This window comes from Manis javanica, chromosome 1 (genome assembly GCF_040802235.1).
Source record: "Manis javanica isolate MJ-LG chromosome 1, MJ_LKY, whole genome shotgun sequence".
Taxonomy (NCBI): Eukaryota; Metazoa; Chordata; class Mammalia; order Pholidota; family Manidae; genus Manis; species Manis javanica.
Genome location: NC_133156.1, coordinates 55,282,594 through 55,297,566, shown reverse-complemented (window position 1 = coordinate 55,297,566; position 14,973 = coordinate 55,282,594). Strand labels below are relative to the sequence as shown.

At 50.5% G+C, this 14,973-nt stretch overlaps 1 protein-coding gene across 3 annotated transcripts in view; it reads right to left on the bottom strand.

Moving 5' to 3' along the window:
• The window catches only part of CPLX2 (complexin 2), an 88,085-nt gene that overhangs the window by 9,265 nt on the left and 63,847 nt on the right, over nucleotides 1-14,973 (bottom strand). Inside the window, exon 1 of one of the 3 annotated variants that reach the window (XM_017660976.3) lies at nucleotides 2,916-3,007. The exons of 1 other annotated variant lie outside the window; for it this stretch is intronic. The gene's annotated coding sequence lies outside the window, so the exon portion shown is untranslated. Of the gene's footprint in view, nucleotides 1-2,299; nucleotides 2,517-2,915; nucleotides 3,008-14,973 lie in introns of those variants that run through there. One more of the 3 variants, XM_017660975.3, reaches the window with a different exon arrangement.

Sequence of the window (14,973 nt, the reverse complement as noted above, 5' to 3'; positions counted from 1 at the left end):
AGGCAAACACACCCTGCAATGGCTCCCCATTGCCTTGTTAAAGATACCAGAGTCCTGTACTGACCTTCAAGTCCTGCGAGCTCTAGCACCTGTTTGCCATTCATTTCCCATACCTTGCACATGTGGCTCTGCTTCAGCTTGACCTTAACACATTTTCTTTCTGAAAACCACTGAGAATTTGTTCATCCTACTTCCATAGCCTGGGAACCTCTTAACATCATCTCTACCACTTCTCATCCTTACTTCTTACTAAGTGACCTTGAGCAAATGACTTAATTTTTTCTGACCTGTAAAATGGAGACAATACCTATGCCCAAGGCATGTTGTGAGCATTAAGTAAGTTGATGCAAATAAAGTGCTCAGTCCACTTTGCACATAGTAGGTGCTCAGGACATATTAGCTATCGTCACCATCATCATCATCAACATCAGCAGCAGCAGCAGGATTAATTTTCAACGGTCCTTGTCAAACATCACTCCCTCCATGACATTTCTGGTATTTCCTTGGTGAGATGTGATGGTGGCTTCCTTTTCTGAGACCCATGGTACTTTCTAAGGCAGCCGTGCCTGCCTTCAGCTTGGATACTCTGTCCAGCTATGTCTTTCCCTTCCTGATCCCTCTGAACTCTGAATTTCTCCTATCTTCTTGTCCATGGTAGAGCCTTAGGACATATTCGATGGGTTGAATTTAACGGTGTGTGCAGGAAAGTATGTGAGAGAGTGTATGCATTCCAAGTATGATCCTGTGTGTCTAACTCTCAACTTAGGCATCATGTGAGTCTGCGTGAGTGAGTGTACGGGCGTGCGTGTAGATATTTTGCCCTGTGCCTGTAAGATGCTGAGTCCGGCAGGTTGCATACAGCTGAGATTTTGGTCAGACCGCCAGGAGGCGCTCCTTGGTGGTTCTGTGGGAGACCTTAGTCTACCCTGCGCGCGGGAAGGGGGTGGTGGTGGTGGTGGTGGTGGGGACGCTGGGCTGGGGGAGGGGAGTCGGAGAGGGGGAGGGGTGCTGCTGCAGCACCAGGTTTCCGTGCCTTCCGCGCGCCCGGCGTCCGGGATATGTCTTCAGCCTCCCTCCCCGACTCTCTCTCAGCCCATCCCAGCCCTAAGGCAACAAGGCACTTCCTCAGGCTCCGACGTCTGAGCCCCAGGCGGTTTTCGGGACTGGGCCCCGCCATCTGACAGGCAGACTCGGGCACCTGCAGTGTTTGTCCTTGTGCCTGTTTTTCTGGCTTAAGTCCGGGCTATATTCACCGCAACTCTATTCAACACTCCTTTGCTTTCTGCAGGGGACCTACGCTAATGGCGGTGGCAGAGACCGAGATGTCCCTCTACCCCCACCCACCTCACCCTACGCCCCTGGGGGAGGGGAAGGGACCGTGGAGGATGGGAGGGCGTAGGGAACCGGCTCCGCAGAAAGGCGGATGTGGCGGGGCCTTCGCGTTCTTCCCGCATAGAAAGGACAGGAATTCAGGCGCCCCTCGGCCGGCCCCCCGCGGACACCAGCACTGCCAGCAGCTCAGTCCCGGAGCTCCCGGTTGGTCACTGAGGGCGCCCTTCCCCCAGCACTTAGCTCCAACCCCAAGACCCAGCCCGTCTCAAACTTTGATGGGGGAGGGGGCATCATGACTAAAGACCCCAGGCGGCGGACTTGTGCTCCCCAAACCTCGGCTCCTCCTCCTCCGAGGACACATAGTCCCCCTTAGCCCTCCACCCTCAACCGACGTTTAGGGTCTCCTCCCCTGCACCCCCGGTCGGCCCGCCCCCCTCTGACTCACTCCGGGAGCCTGCACTCTACCCCTCGGGGGCGGCCTCCAACTCCAGGGCGAAGGGGGCCCTGGCGGGCTCCAGGTTAACCACAGCCCAAAGTAGCTTAGATCGACGTCTGCCCACCCCCATCCCCGCGAGCTCGAAGTTCTGCTCTAGGTTCAGACTTGAGTCTTCCGCCTCCCTCGGGGCGGTCCTGGTTCCCCGGGAGCCAGGCTGTCTCGGGCTTCTGCCCGGAGGGGTCTCCGGCTCGGGGCCCACCCCTCCTTCCCAGTTTGCCCCTGCTTCACTCCCTTCCCTCCACCTGCTCGCTTCTCCGTGCTGTCCTTTCAGCACCACGGCGGGCGCGCCCCGCAGGGTCCCTGCCGCCGCCGCGCAGCCACCCATTCCGGTGCCCCGGCAGTCTTGGGGAGCTGTCCCCCAGAAAGCCGTACAACTCAGCCTTCTGGGCTGTCCTGCGGCCTGGAGGCGAGAGCCGGGACCCTGTTGCCCACAGCCCGGCTCCGCCCTCACTGCCCGTGGTCAGCACCAACCTGGGATCCCCGCAAGCGTCTGAGCCACACCGCAGGGCTCCGGGCGGACTCAGCGAGGCGGTCCCTTCGGCCCTTCCAGCTCCCGCCGCCGCCTCGTGCAACTCCACCGGGCGAGCTGGGGCCGTGGCTGCTGCCGCGGGCGGCTGCCAGAGGCGCCCTCCAATCACGCCCCTCAGCCAGGCCCTGACGTGCTGCCGTTCCCCTTCCAGATGGGAAATTCAAATCTCTCTCTCTCCACCCCCTCCTCTTCTCTCTCTCCCCCCTTCCCTCTTTTCCTGTCCCCCTCTCTTCCTCTTCCCCTCTCCCTTTCCTATTGATTCCCACCCCCCTCTCTTCTCTTTCCACTCCCCCTTCTCCTTCCCCTTTTGCTGCCCTCCCCCTCGAAGACACCCTCCTCCCAATCCCCCCCCAGTAGCCACCTGGCCTGGTCACAGCTCCCAGGACCACAGGCCTGCTGCTTCAGTGAGCTGAGGGGCAGGGGAGGTAAGGAGGTAAGGGGCTGGATCAAAGGTTCTTTAAAGCAAAAGCAAAGGACACGTGCTCAAGAAAGCCATTCATGATCCTCTGGGCAGAACCAGCCACAGTCCTTAAGGGCTCATGCCGCTCTGAGACACACCTTTGTTCCGGAGGCCCCTGTTCCCCTAGTTTGCGTGTCTCTGGCCTCTGAGTTCCTACAGGACAGAACAGCCGTCAGGTCAGATCATCTTTGCAGCCCCTCAGCGTCATGTCCTACCACACAAGCACTCAAGAAACATTGATGGATCATGAGGGTGAGGAGCCCTTCACGTGGACTCGGAGGGAGGAGACTGCTGCGAAATGGCAGTGGACCCTGGGCAAGTTGCTTGACAACCCCTTCTAGAACTGATAGCCTGTGCAGAATAAGGAATCCTTTGGCAAATTTTATTCCAGAAGGCTATTTCTTTCTCCCATGCTCAGGGGAAAAAAAGGGACCTCCAAGAGGCAGGACAACATCTGCCCCTACTCTAGTCTCCCCTCCTCTTTTCACACTCATTTTCTGTTTTATTTCTCTCTCCTAATGAGCTCTCTATTCTGCCTGCCATCCTTTGGCTCTAAAATGCTTCCTTTAATCCAGCCCAATGTGTCAGAAAATGGCTTCGGAGAGGAAGGGGCCTTTGAAAGATTTGCCTGAGATTATGCATCAATCCGGGTTATGTCAGAGTGGAGACATAACAGGTTCTGCTTCCCTAAGGGGATGGCTTCCTTCCAAGGAGGGAGAGGCATGGGCTGCAGAAGGACAGTGTTGGGAGAGGAAGGAGGTGTGGTTTTTGTTCCGACAAAGGGATACTATTCTTTTACACGTGTCCACAGCAGAGGCCTCAAAGACTTGGCCCACAGGTCAGAGGCCATTGCTAGACCTGTCCTTTTCACCTGGAAAGGTCACCTTGTAAAGCTCATGTCTGTTCTTCCCTTTCAGGCTGTGGGGGGTGGTGTAAGGAAGGCCCTTCTTTTATGACTGAGTTCTCTGCTCAGTGCTACATTGGGCCATCAGCATTCTCACTCTTTATTTCTCTTCCCTTTCCCGAGGCAGACACTAATGGGGGGAACAAAAGGGGAGGGTGTTTGATCAGAGTGACTTAGACTTGCCACTAACGCCTGAGGGGAATGCTGGGCAGGGAGATCTGACACCAGGCCATTTCAAGAGTTACAGTCCCTGTCTCTCCTCCCTCCTCTCTTTTCCCTGTTGTTCTAGAACAGAACCTCAGTGAACAGGACCTGGCTGGCAGCACTCTAGTTACAACTGGGGTTTTTCCGCAGTGGACAGTGCCTTTGACATGGGTGTTGACCAAGCTGGGCTAGAGATCCAACTTATCCTTCAGAAAAATACTGAGCTCAGTTCTGGGCATCACACTTTAATATGGAATTTAACAAGCTCATGTATATTTAGAAGAAAAGGGGGTGGTTTCATGGTGATGTCAGGTCAAATGAGGGAAGAGTGAAGGACTTGAGGATGTTTCACTTGGAGGAGAGAACGCTGAAGGGACATTGGCCTTTGGAGGGCTGGCAAGTCTTGCTCAATTTGTAATTCCAGCACTTAGCACAGTGCCTGGCAGAGTGGGTGCTAAGGAAATGCTTCTTGGATGAATAAATGATCATTGCAAAGAAAGAAGAGTACTATTGTTTTTATCAGTATGGAAAATAGAATTAGGAGAAGGTAAAGGGGATGCAGACAGAAGCTTTAAGAAGAAGAATCTTCTATCAGTTGGAGCTCTCCAGCCATAGCATGGACTGCCTCACATGACTTGGTGAGTTCCTCATCCTGGGACAATGACAGTTAGGTGGCAGGTGACAGCCAAAGACCCCTTTGAACCCAAGCTTCTATGAGTCTATAAAAAACTGCATGAGCTGACATGAATCAAGTCTGACTGCAGAAAATCTTACTGGTGAATAAAAGGACAGCTCAGTCAAGTTTGGGTGGCTTCATCCTGTTGAATGATAAGGGATAAATCATGACACAATAGCCACTGATGCTTTCTGTCAAAGAAAGAGGGTGCAGAGCTGAGTATTTATTACCAGCCTGGACATGATTTTCAAATACTCTACTGTCACTGCAGAAAAGTTGCTAAATATCCTAAGTACTTCCTAATGATTTTAATACTAATTATAGCAAACATTGGGCCCTCAAATGTCTCAGGTGCTCACTTTGGTGCTTTGCATAAATTACATTCTTTCCTTTAGTTCACACAAATCCCTATTTTCAAGACGGGAAAGTCAAGGCCTTAGGGATGTGTAGTGAGTCTTTAGCAGAGCTGGGATTCCAACCCCAGGCCTGCCTAACACTGGGCTCCAGGGTCCTTCGACTGTGCCAGGCTGCTTCTCTGCCGGCACATCCCACAGTCTATGGAAATGTAACTTTTGCTCTGCAGATATTTTTTTACATTGACATTTATCATCTTCCCTGTTCTCCAGTTTCTCACTATGAAAGTAAAAAACAACCCCCCCACCCACTGGCCCGCCAAAAAAAAAAAAGAAACCTGCCATGAATTCACACCCGATTGGGGTCGTCATATCACGTGGGTTGTCAGCATTTCCTTCATCACCTGCATCTCTAATCCAGCCCACCCCTTCCTCCAGCCTCACGTCCTTGCCATGACTGCTCTGTGGACAGCTTCTAGAAGTCATCTGATAAAATATGGATGTGGCACTGCTTAAGGTGTCTTACCCTGGCTGGTGCTGAATCTCTACTTTTATTTATGAGCCCCATGGGCTGGGGCACGGGGCCAGATTGGAACAGATTTTTAAATGATATGTACATGGCTTGAATGTTCACTAAGGAAGCCAATCACAAGAGCTAATGTCAGTACTTTGTGTGAGGATTTAGAAACAGTGTGTGAGGAATGACAACTGTCACTGACCATAAATGTGGTGATCATTGAGAATGTCGCCTGTCCAAAAGGCAGCCCATTTCTTCCCTACAATTGCTTCAGTCCAAAGGGCACTCAGATGCCACGTGGGAGATGAGGAAGAGCTTGCTGGCTGGGCCCGACCTCATTTGGGAGTTGAGCTGGTGGGTGCAGGGAGACATCTGAATGCTGCGGATGCTGGCTCCACATCCTGCCATTCTAGCTTGACCTGGGGGAGCAGAGTTGGTCTTGGTTTGAGGTGCCAGGGCAGAAACAGAACTGTGGGGGTGGTGCACAAGGAAGGGCTCTAGGGCACCTTGCTTATTAATGAGTGCCTCCCTCCTTGTCACTGATAACGGCTAGGGTGCCATCCCTGCTAGGGTGTGAGGTCAGGATCCTGGCCTGTCTCCTTCAACATGGAGTGACACAGTGTGAAGGCAAACCCATTGGTGTGCAATGGTGCATTTGTGTTTTGCCCCCAGTGTGGAACCATGCAGGTAGGAGAGGGTAGCATCCATGTGGAGGGGCCCAGGTGCTCGTAGGGCAGCTGTGCTTCTTGTCACCATGTGACTCTCAGTGTGTTGTGGTGTATCCCTCCTGGTGTGATGTGGCTCCAGTGTGAGTGTACCATCAGGGGTAGAGCTAGGTGGGTGGTTGTTATAGTGGGTTATGTCAGTGGCACTGAGTGACGGTTTGGTTGTAAGGCAGGGGGATCTCATATGGCTGTGCAGGTTGGGCAGTGTACCACCACAGAGGGCACTGTTTACGTAGACTGTGCCAGACCCAAAGGCTCTGGGGACAGCTCACCATTTCTGTGTAATTGTGTATGTCTAAGTGTCACTATCAACAGGTGATGAGACAGGTGATAGGGTATTACCATCAATAAGAAATGGTGCCATCATTGGTGGTAAGGAGCAGATGTAAGTGTATCACAATGGACTAGCACATGTGTCACTCATTGTGTGGGGAAGAAGGGAGGGGTATATGTGGCCAGGAGTGTGTCATCACCACTGTGCAGGCAGATGGCTAAATGTGTTGCTGAGAGTGACTGATCCCTCCTTTACCATTCTCCTCAACCAGAATGGCCCAAGGCAACCCAACCTGCTAGCTCCTGACCCACCTGGGAAGCTGCAGAAACCTTTGGATTCTCCACCTTCCACGTTTGTTTCTCAGATAAAGGGTTCTAGCTTCCCCATCTGAACCCTGACTCATTAGAAGTACATGGAGTGTGTGTGTGAATCCCTGAGGAGCCTTTCTCTGTCCCAGAGCCTGCCCCCAACTCAGAGCCCATCCCCAGCTCTGTGTCCACCTACCCCTCTCATCCTCACCATCCCAGATCCAGGCACTCATTAGCATGTCAAAGCAGTCCCACTGCAGCCCACACAGCTTCCTGGGATATCCCCACACAGCTAGCTCCCTCATCTTGAGCTTTCCTGAAACCGTACATTTTCATGTCTGCCACACCAGTCTGCAGTCACCCCGCCATCCGGCATAGGGAGGATGTTTTGGTGATAAATCCTTCCTCCCTTGCTTGGTTATTTTTTGAGCTCTTTGCTGTGACTTCTGCCTTCCCTCCTCCAAACGAGGTCTCCCCAGCTCTCTGGGGCATGGTTAGACCTCCCTATCCATCAAAAATTCTTCCTGATGACCCCAGATATTCATGTCACCCCAGAGCCAGCCAATGTACCCTGGAAAACCTCCTCATTTGAGTATGAGTACTGGACTTTCTCTGGCATAACTAGAGCAGTCAAAGTTTGCTCTGTGCCCTCAGGAGGTTCCCCTTCCAGAATGTTCCTCCACTCATGACACTTGGTCCTTTTCTCCTCCTTCATGTGAAACCCAAGCTCAGAAAGATAGTCTTTACACCTTAGTATCCTCTCCTTCGGCATGGAAACAGAATAACACAGTTCTAGAATACCTGAATCATAAGCAAAAGACCATTCTCAAATCACATTTAGAATTACAGAATCTAGAATGACAGGCTCTTTAAACACTCTGATGTCCAAGAGTGGCCTGCTCCTACTCAAAACCACCAGGGTGGGGGATTTGTTAAAAAAAACTGCAGATTCTTGGACCTCATCCCAAAGGGACTGAACCAAAATCTCTGAGATGGAAGATCAGGAATTTTTATCAGATCAGGGGGGGTTATCAAGCCCCCAGGTGTTTTTGATCTACACATCAGTTGAAAAGCCCTTGCCTCGGGTCAATAGAATCTGAGAATCATGGGATCCCAGGTCCTTGTCTTACAGAAAAAAAATACTGAATGATGGAATCATAGAATATTTTAGGATTAATAGAAGCTTAGAGTCAGCTAACTACACATACATACAACTTTAGGATCTTAAATTCTATGAATCTTTATGTCTAGAATTGTGGAGTAGGAAGTGACCCTGGAGTGAGATTTTGTTCCTATTCTAGGAGAAATTCTTCTTTTTTAACCTTGCTGCTCCTTTTGGAATGGAAGGCTTTCCCCCTGTCCCTTGCAGGGCTGCTTCCATGGTGCTGCCTGCATTTGTGAAGATAAATGTTCTTTCCATCTTGGTGCAAAGGCAGCCAGCAGAACCCCTTCATTTATGGAGTGAATGAGCTGGAAATGACATCTACTTTCCATTCAGGACCAGCACATCCTGGCCCACAAAACAGATCTTGCTTTTTGATAAAATGAATATGAGGGGATACTATTGCTATTTCACTAAGGCAGGCAAATCTGGAGAACTTGGACAACAGAGGTCAATAAGCTCACGGAGCTTCTGGTCAAGGAAATGAAAGAGAGTGCCAAGGGGTGGCAGAATGCTACTGTGGAGATTGATATGTGTGCGTATGTGTGTGTGTTTGGGGAAGGAATGGAGTGAAGGGAGGAGATGAAACATGCACAAAAATTCAGCAATGAAAAGGTACCCTGGTTATCTAACCTAGTGCCTTCACACAGTCGGCAGCTGAGGAAACAGGCCCAGAAAGGGGAAAGGACTTTCTCAGTACCACATAGCAAGTTAATGAAACTCCTAATTCCTGGATAAGTATTCTTCCCAGTTACAACTCAGCATACAAGTCCACACTTCATACAACACCTCCAGCGTGCCAAGCATTGTTCTAGGGATGTTACAGATGTCAGCCCCTTTCAGCTGCACGACAACCCTATGTGGTAGGTATTTTTTCACTCAATAATTTATCAAATATGTATAGAGGGCCTATGACACATGAGGCACTTTCCTAGGCAGACAAAGATATCTAAGAAGTTTTGAAATTCTCTTCCTTTCCTTATTCCCCAGTGAGAGATGCAAATGCTCCAGAAAGATAACACATGAGCGGATTCACCAGCTCAAGATCCTCTTGGTTCTGAGCCTCTGATTCGAAGCACTCAGAAGCGAGCGGGGGAGAGATGCCCACAAACAGTTGACAATAATACAACACCCTAAGTGCTGTCCTGGTGAAGAGGCAGCTCTGAGGAGGAGAATTAAATACACACAGCTTGCAAGCCAGATGGGATGAGAAGCCCAAAGCAGGGAAGGGACAGGGTGGCCGGCTCCACGGCTCCCCAAGCATCTCAGGCACTGGGGAGGACACAGCAATGGGCTCTGGTCACACGGACACGGGTTAAAACTCTCTGCAGCTCTCTGCCCCTTCCTGATCATGTGACTTTTCTCAGTGACTCAGTTTCCTCTTCCATGAAATGGGGGAGTGATCCTGGCTTCCCAGGCAATTGTGTGGCTCAGATGAAACAATGTTTAGGAAGCAGCAACAGGCTTGGGAAGTGTTAATTTTCTTTCCCTCCAACACCAAGCAATGTGGGGATTTCTTTGGGAGTTTGTGGAAGTGTGACCATTCGACAAAGCCTCTTTTTATGATCTTCTTGGTCAAAGAACTCTGCCTTCTGATTTCCCTGAGTCTTTTTAAGTTGGAATGAGAAAGAAAAGGATTTAAAGTTTAGAGGAAAATGGGGGTGACATTTCTTCTAGTTTTTCACCCCTTCTTTGGGGTGAAGCACAGAAGGAACTCAGATAATGTGTCCCCATGGGAAATCACCTGGAGGAAGTCCAGAGGGGGCTCGGACTTCAGGCCCAAGAACAGGAGGAATTTTCCATCCACAAATCTAAAATTGGCTGCTCTGTGCCACTCAACCTCCAGTTGTTTCTTTCTGGCAGAAAAACAGAATAAAGCCAAACTAACTTTTATTTGGCAAGCAAACAACGGGTTGGAGAGGTCTTGGGAAGATGAAGCCAGGGAAAAGCTGAAAGGACTGAAGAGGAAGGAATTTTCATTTACTGAGCCTCTCACTGCAGTAGGTGATTCATAATCTTTATCTGATTTAATCCCCACACCAGCACTTCTGTTACCTTAAATGTCACCACTTTCACTTTACATTCAGTAGGGATATTCAGACTCAGAGAGGTTAAGCACTGTGCTCAGAGTGACACAGCTGAGAGGCATTGGCATCAGCATTTGAGCTTGGTGTGTCTCTGCAGGTGGTCACTTTGCAGAGTGGGGTTAGTTGGTTTTTTTCGGAAACTGAACCTGGGTCTGCAGCTTTGGGGCAACCGGCCCCAGACTGCTAGGGCACCTATACGGGGACTTCGTCACAGGCTGGTCCTTAACATAGCTGCATGTTTCAGGTCTGAAGGTGATCAAAAGTGGTGGAGGCTGTAGATTAGGGCCCGGGCCTATGCCCTAAGGTTCTGAATCAGAAATCCCCCTCTGTAGCAGCCCTTGGTCACTTCTGTTCAGTTTGGCTCAGCCTGGCTGTCAAAACCAGCCATCTAACCATTGCTCCTGCCTCTGCTCCTGCTTTCAGATTGACTTTCTAACTGGCTTCCAGATCTGCAGAAGAATCATAGCTTCCTAAAACACGGGCCTGATTGTGTCATTCCCCTCCTTAAAACACATGGTAGTCACAGCCTATTTTGCTACCTAGTAGCCACTCCTCCCTCTTTGCCATCAGTTTTGGAGAAGCCAACCCTTGTATTTCATTTGAACCGATGGGTGGATTACAAGATCCAGGCTAACCAATCAGCATTATGGTCCCCATCCCCAGCCCAGATCAGTTCAGGGATAGGCACAGGACTAATGTCCAATCAGTCAAGGCCAGAGAGACACTGCATCCTGGGACTTGTGCTTGAGCTAAGGGAAATGGAGTTTCCTTTTAGCTCCACTGTGATGTGAACTGGGGTCCCAGTAGGCACCACAAGGAGTCTCAGAATGGAAACCAGCTCAGAGCCAGCAGAGCCCGGAAAAGTAGAGTGGGAAACCCGAGCCTGGTGATGTTGTTCACACCTTGGGTCAAGCTGTGCCTGCAGTTCTTCTAGGGCTTGTCATTTTTATGAGCCAATAACTGCTCCTTCCTTTTTATTGTTATTAAAGCCACTTTTCTTTCTTTTTTTTCTTTTTAACTTGCAACCAAGGGGATCTTAACTGATACAAAAATCCTTCAATATCTTCCCATTGCCTTCAGGAGAAAGTTCGGATCCCTTCAACTGGCTTTTAAGAACTTCCATGATCAGACCTGGACGACTTTTCCCAACTGCACTGATGGCCACCTGTGTGCCATGGCGCTCCTGGACGTGCAGTCCCTTGGCATTCCTGAGCCTTTGCTCACACTGCTTGCTCCCAGAGGAATGGCCTTGTCTGCTGTGTTCACTTGGCAAGCTTTGACTCTGCCCATAATGGCTCAGCTAAAGCATAAAGAAATCTCATCTGGGGAACAGGGCTGAACCAGGAGATTCCTCTGTGCTCCTACATGGCCCTCTTCACTGTAGCCAGGTAAAACTAAACTTGACATTTAAGGTTGGTTTTCTTGTCTGACTTTCTCTTTAGATTTTGAGCCCTTTGAGGACGGGGATTCATCAAGGATGAAGGATTCATTCATTCAGCAAATATGTGCTGAGCATCTACTACCTACCAGAGGCTCCTCTAGGTGCTAGGGACACCACAGTAAAAAAAAATACACACATTCCTGCCGTGTAGGTAGGGGAAGCATGCTTGAGTAAACACAGGCTTCATTTCAGAAGGTGGTAGTGTTCTCACATAATAAGACAAGGATGCCTGCCTCTCTGGGCTTAGAGCCGAGAGGAGGGCAGCCTCAAAGCAGGCCCTCAGGAAGTGGACGTTTAATGCATGAATAAGGAACACCCCCAGATGCCCCAGCACCCCTCAGCCTTCCTTTATGACTGTTACTCAGGACTCTACTGGAACCTCTTTGTTAGCGATTTATTCCCCATTTCCAGCCTACACCCCCTCTTGGGGGGGTCATAGTTATATAAATGACATTTTTGTGTGTGTGTTCCACACTCACCTTTCCCGGTGGGAATGGGAGTTGAACAAAGCAACATTCTCTTTGGGCGGTGCCACTCCATCCCCCATCTGTCTGGCGTCAGGAAGCTGTGTGCTCTTCTGCCTGCCTTTGATCAGGGCTCCCCCTGGCCTTCATCTTTCCAGTCCTCACTCTTCTGTCTCCCGCCACAGGCCTGCTGTCAGCCCTTTGATCATTTCTGTGACTCTCCTCTGGGCTCTGTCTGGCTCCATTAAGACGATGAAGCTCCATCCTGCTTCTGTTGCTCCTGTGCTCAAGCCTTCGATGACTCACTATTGCCTACGGCATCAAGTCCAGATCCACGAGGGCCTTCCTTGGTCTGACTGCTGCTTCTTCTGCAGCCTGTTTACCATGACTTCTCTCCTACAGCACTCAGCACCTCTCATGTTCACTTTGTATCTCTATTCACATGCCCTTGGTAATCTCCTCTCACTGGATCATAAGCTGCTTGAGTACAAGGACTGTGTCTTGCTCATCCCGGACTTCCAGCATCAAACCCAAGGTCTTCCCCATTGTGAACATTTAATGAATCTTTCCAGAGGCCAAATCTGTGTGTACGGCATTGCCTCACTTACGTGGAGTTGAAATGGCTAGTCCTGCCCATTGGTCTTGGGGTCCTCATCTCAGAGATGGGACTTGTAGACCTAGGCCCCTTACTGGCCCCAGACCACAAAATGGACCTGACATCCTTATTTAAATATTGTACTTGTCTCCTTTTTGCATTCTTAGTCCATAACATATAACTCCATGCTTTGGCCCCATTTATCACTGGGATGTTTTTGGTTGTCATTTGTGTAGTGACACACATTTTTGGCCTGTTTGGTATCTCTTTGGAGTCCCTGTCTTCCCCAACTCTCAGGCTTTATGGTCTAGATAAGGCTGACTCCTTGCCCCACTTCCATGGGTGGGCATTAGACCCATAGCCAGCCAATTAGAGCACATTTAGCTCTGGCCACAGTGATTGGCTCAGGGATGGCAAGTGACACAAACTAAGCCAATACCAGTCAGCCCTGGTACGTTAGCTGGGACCAATGGGGAAAGGCTTTTTTCTGTGGGATTTGAAGGTCTGGCAGAAAGTGGGCCTGACAACTGGACTGTTTTGCCACCACTCAGGGAGAGCTTGCCTAAGGATGATGCCAACACAGAGAGAACAGAGCCAAGGGAAGGGAAGGAGACATTCCCGGTGATAGTGTTTGACCACCCAGATCCCCATGTACCTTTAAGGGTCATCTGCTAATGTATTTTTCCATTATATGACCCATAAATGCCACCTTTCTATTAAGTTGCTTTGAATGAGTTTCTGTCTCTGCCACTGGGGGACACTCGCTGGAATCAGTAACTTTGGAGCTGTGTGGTTCTCCCTTCAGAAAATTAATCAAGCAGGTCCCGACTCTGGAAGGACCCTTTATTTAATACTCTCACATTCCAAGAAGCTGATCATCTGGCCTCAGTTCTCTGTCTCTAAGCTGCCTCCTCCTCATCTACACAGCATTGTCCCCATGGTCATGTTGACTTAAATGAGAAGCTCACACTGTGAGTCCTTGATCAAAGCTTTGTTAAGGCTCAAACTTCATGTTCACATCCCCTGAAAAGCACACACGTTTTTGGCCAACAGCTCTGCAGTTCCACCCTTGAGTGGCATCGGCGTTCTTGGGCGGGTGCCATGCATTCCTGGCAATTTGTCCGCATCTCGTTTGTTAACTGGAGTTGGAACATTTGCTTGTCAGAGCGGTGCCTTTGGCGTCCCTACTTCCAAAGCACAGTTTGGGAGCAGTAATTTCCCTGAGGTCTTCCTTAGTCAAGACTGAAGCCGAGGCTCCCTCAGATGTTCTGGATATCTCCTTTTCATCTCTGGGCTCTCCCAGAGCTGTTATCATCCAGGATCCTACCGGTCCTTCATCCAACCTCTTTCCATTTGATGGGTTTGAAAGACCTCTGATTCTTGGCTGTACAGACCTGCTCAAGGTGACTCTTGGGGTGTCTTTGGACTGCACAATTTCAAGGCTCCGGGGTTCCAGGTGGGCTTCCTGACTCTAAGTCATCAGTTTAAAAATATTTCCCAAAAGAAGCCCTTTTCCTTGCAAAGCCTCTTGGATATCTCCCTTAGGTTGTGGCTTTGCTTTGTCTTGTTTCTCACTGTCACGGTCAGACTATGCTGGGCTGTGGCTGGGGAAGGGAGGGGATCTGTGTCATCTCGCGATGCCATCATTTCAGCATCTGGCTTCCAGGGACACCATGGTGGGACAAGAGCTGGAGTGTCACAGGGCTCTCATGGCCCTGGCTAGGAGGTGACCTCTTCTAACTAGCTGGTTTGCTCCTCCACAGCTACCGTGCCCTCCCCACTCTGCTCTGTGCCCAGGAGGCTGGCTGTACGGGCCAGTCCACAGGCTCCCTTTGCCCTCAGGCTGCTGGCTGGATTCTATCAGTGGGAGGTACTGGCAGGGATTGGAGACAGGAGGACAGCAAGATCAGAGTGTCCCTTGGTTGAAGGCCACTGCTCCTGTTAAGTGGCCCTTCTCGCACATATACCCTCTGCAGGCTTGGCAACCACTCCCTCCTTGCCCTTCGGGCTTAGAGGTGGTAATAGCTCCCCATCAATGCTGGCCCTGGAGAACTGTGCTACCCTGTGGGATCTGCCCGCCCTGACCCCACCTTAGTAAAGCTGTCCTCCAATGGCCCACATGGAGCATCCCATGTTTCCTGCCAGACCAAGTACCTTGGGCCAGCTGACTGCAAGGGATTGGGGAGTGTGGGGCTGCTTGTGCTCAGGAGAGCAGTAAGCCGGGGGTGGGCGTGCTCTGGCCATCTCCAGCACAGGCACACAGCTCCCTGTCCTTGGCATGGAGTACTCCAGAAGCCAGGTATGGTCTTTCAGAATGAGATCCCATGCCTCTGTTAAGGATCCAAGTGGATTCCTCCTTCATTTCTAGGGAAACTTTAGCCCATGGTCCCCAGGGTCAGGCCCTGGTCCCTGGAATGGAACCACAGCCACCCAGTTCCCTCCCTGA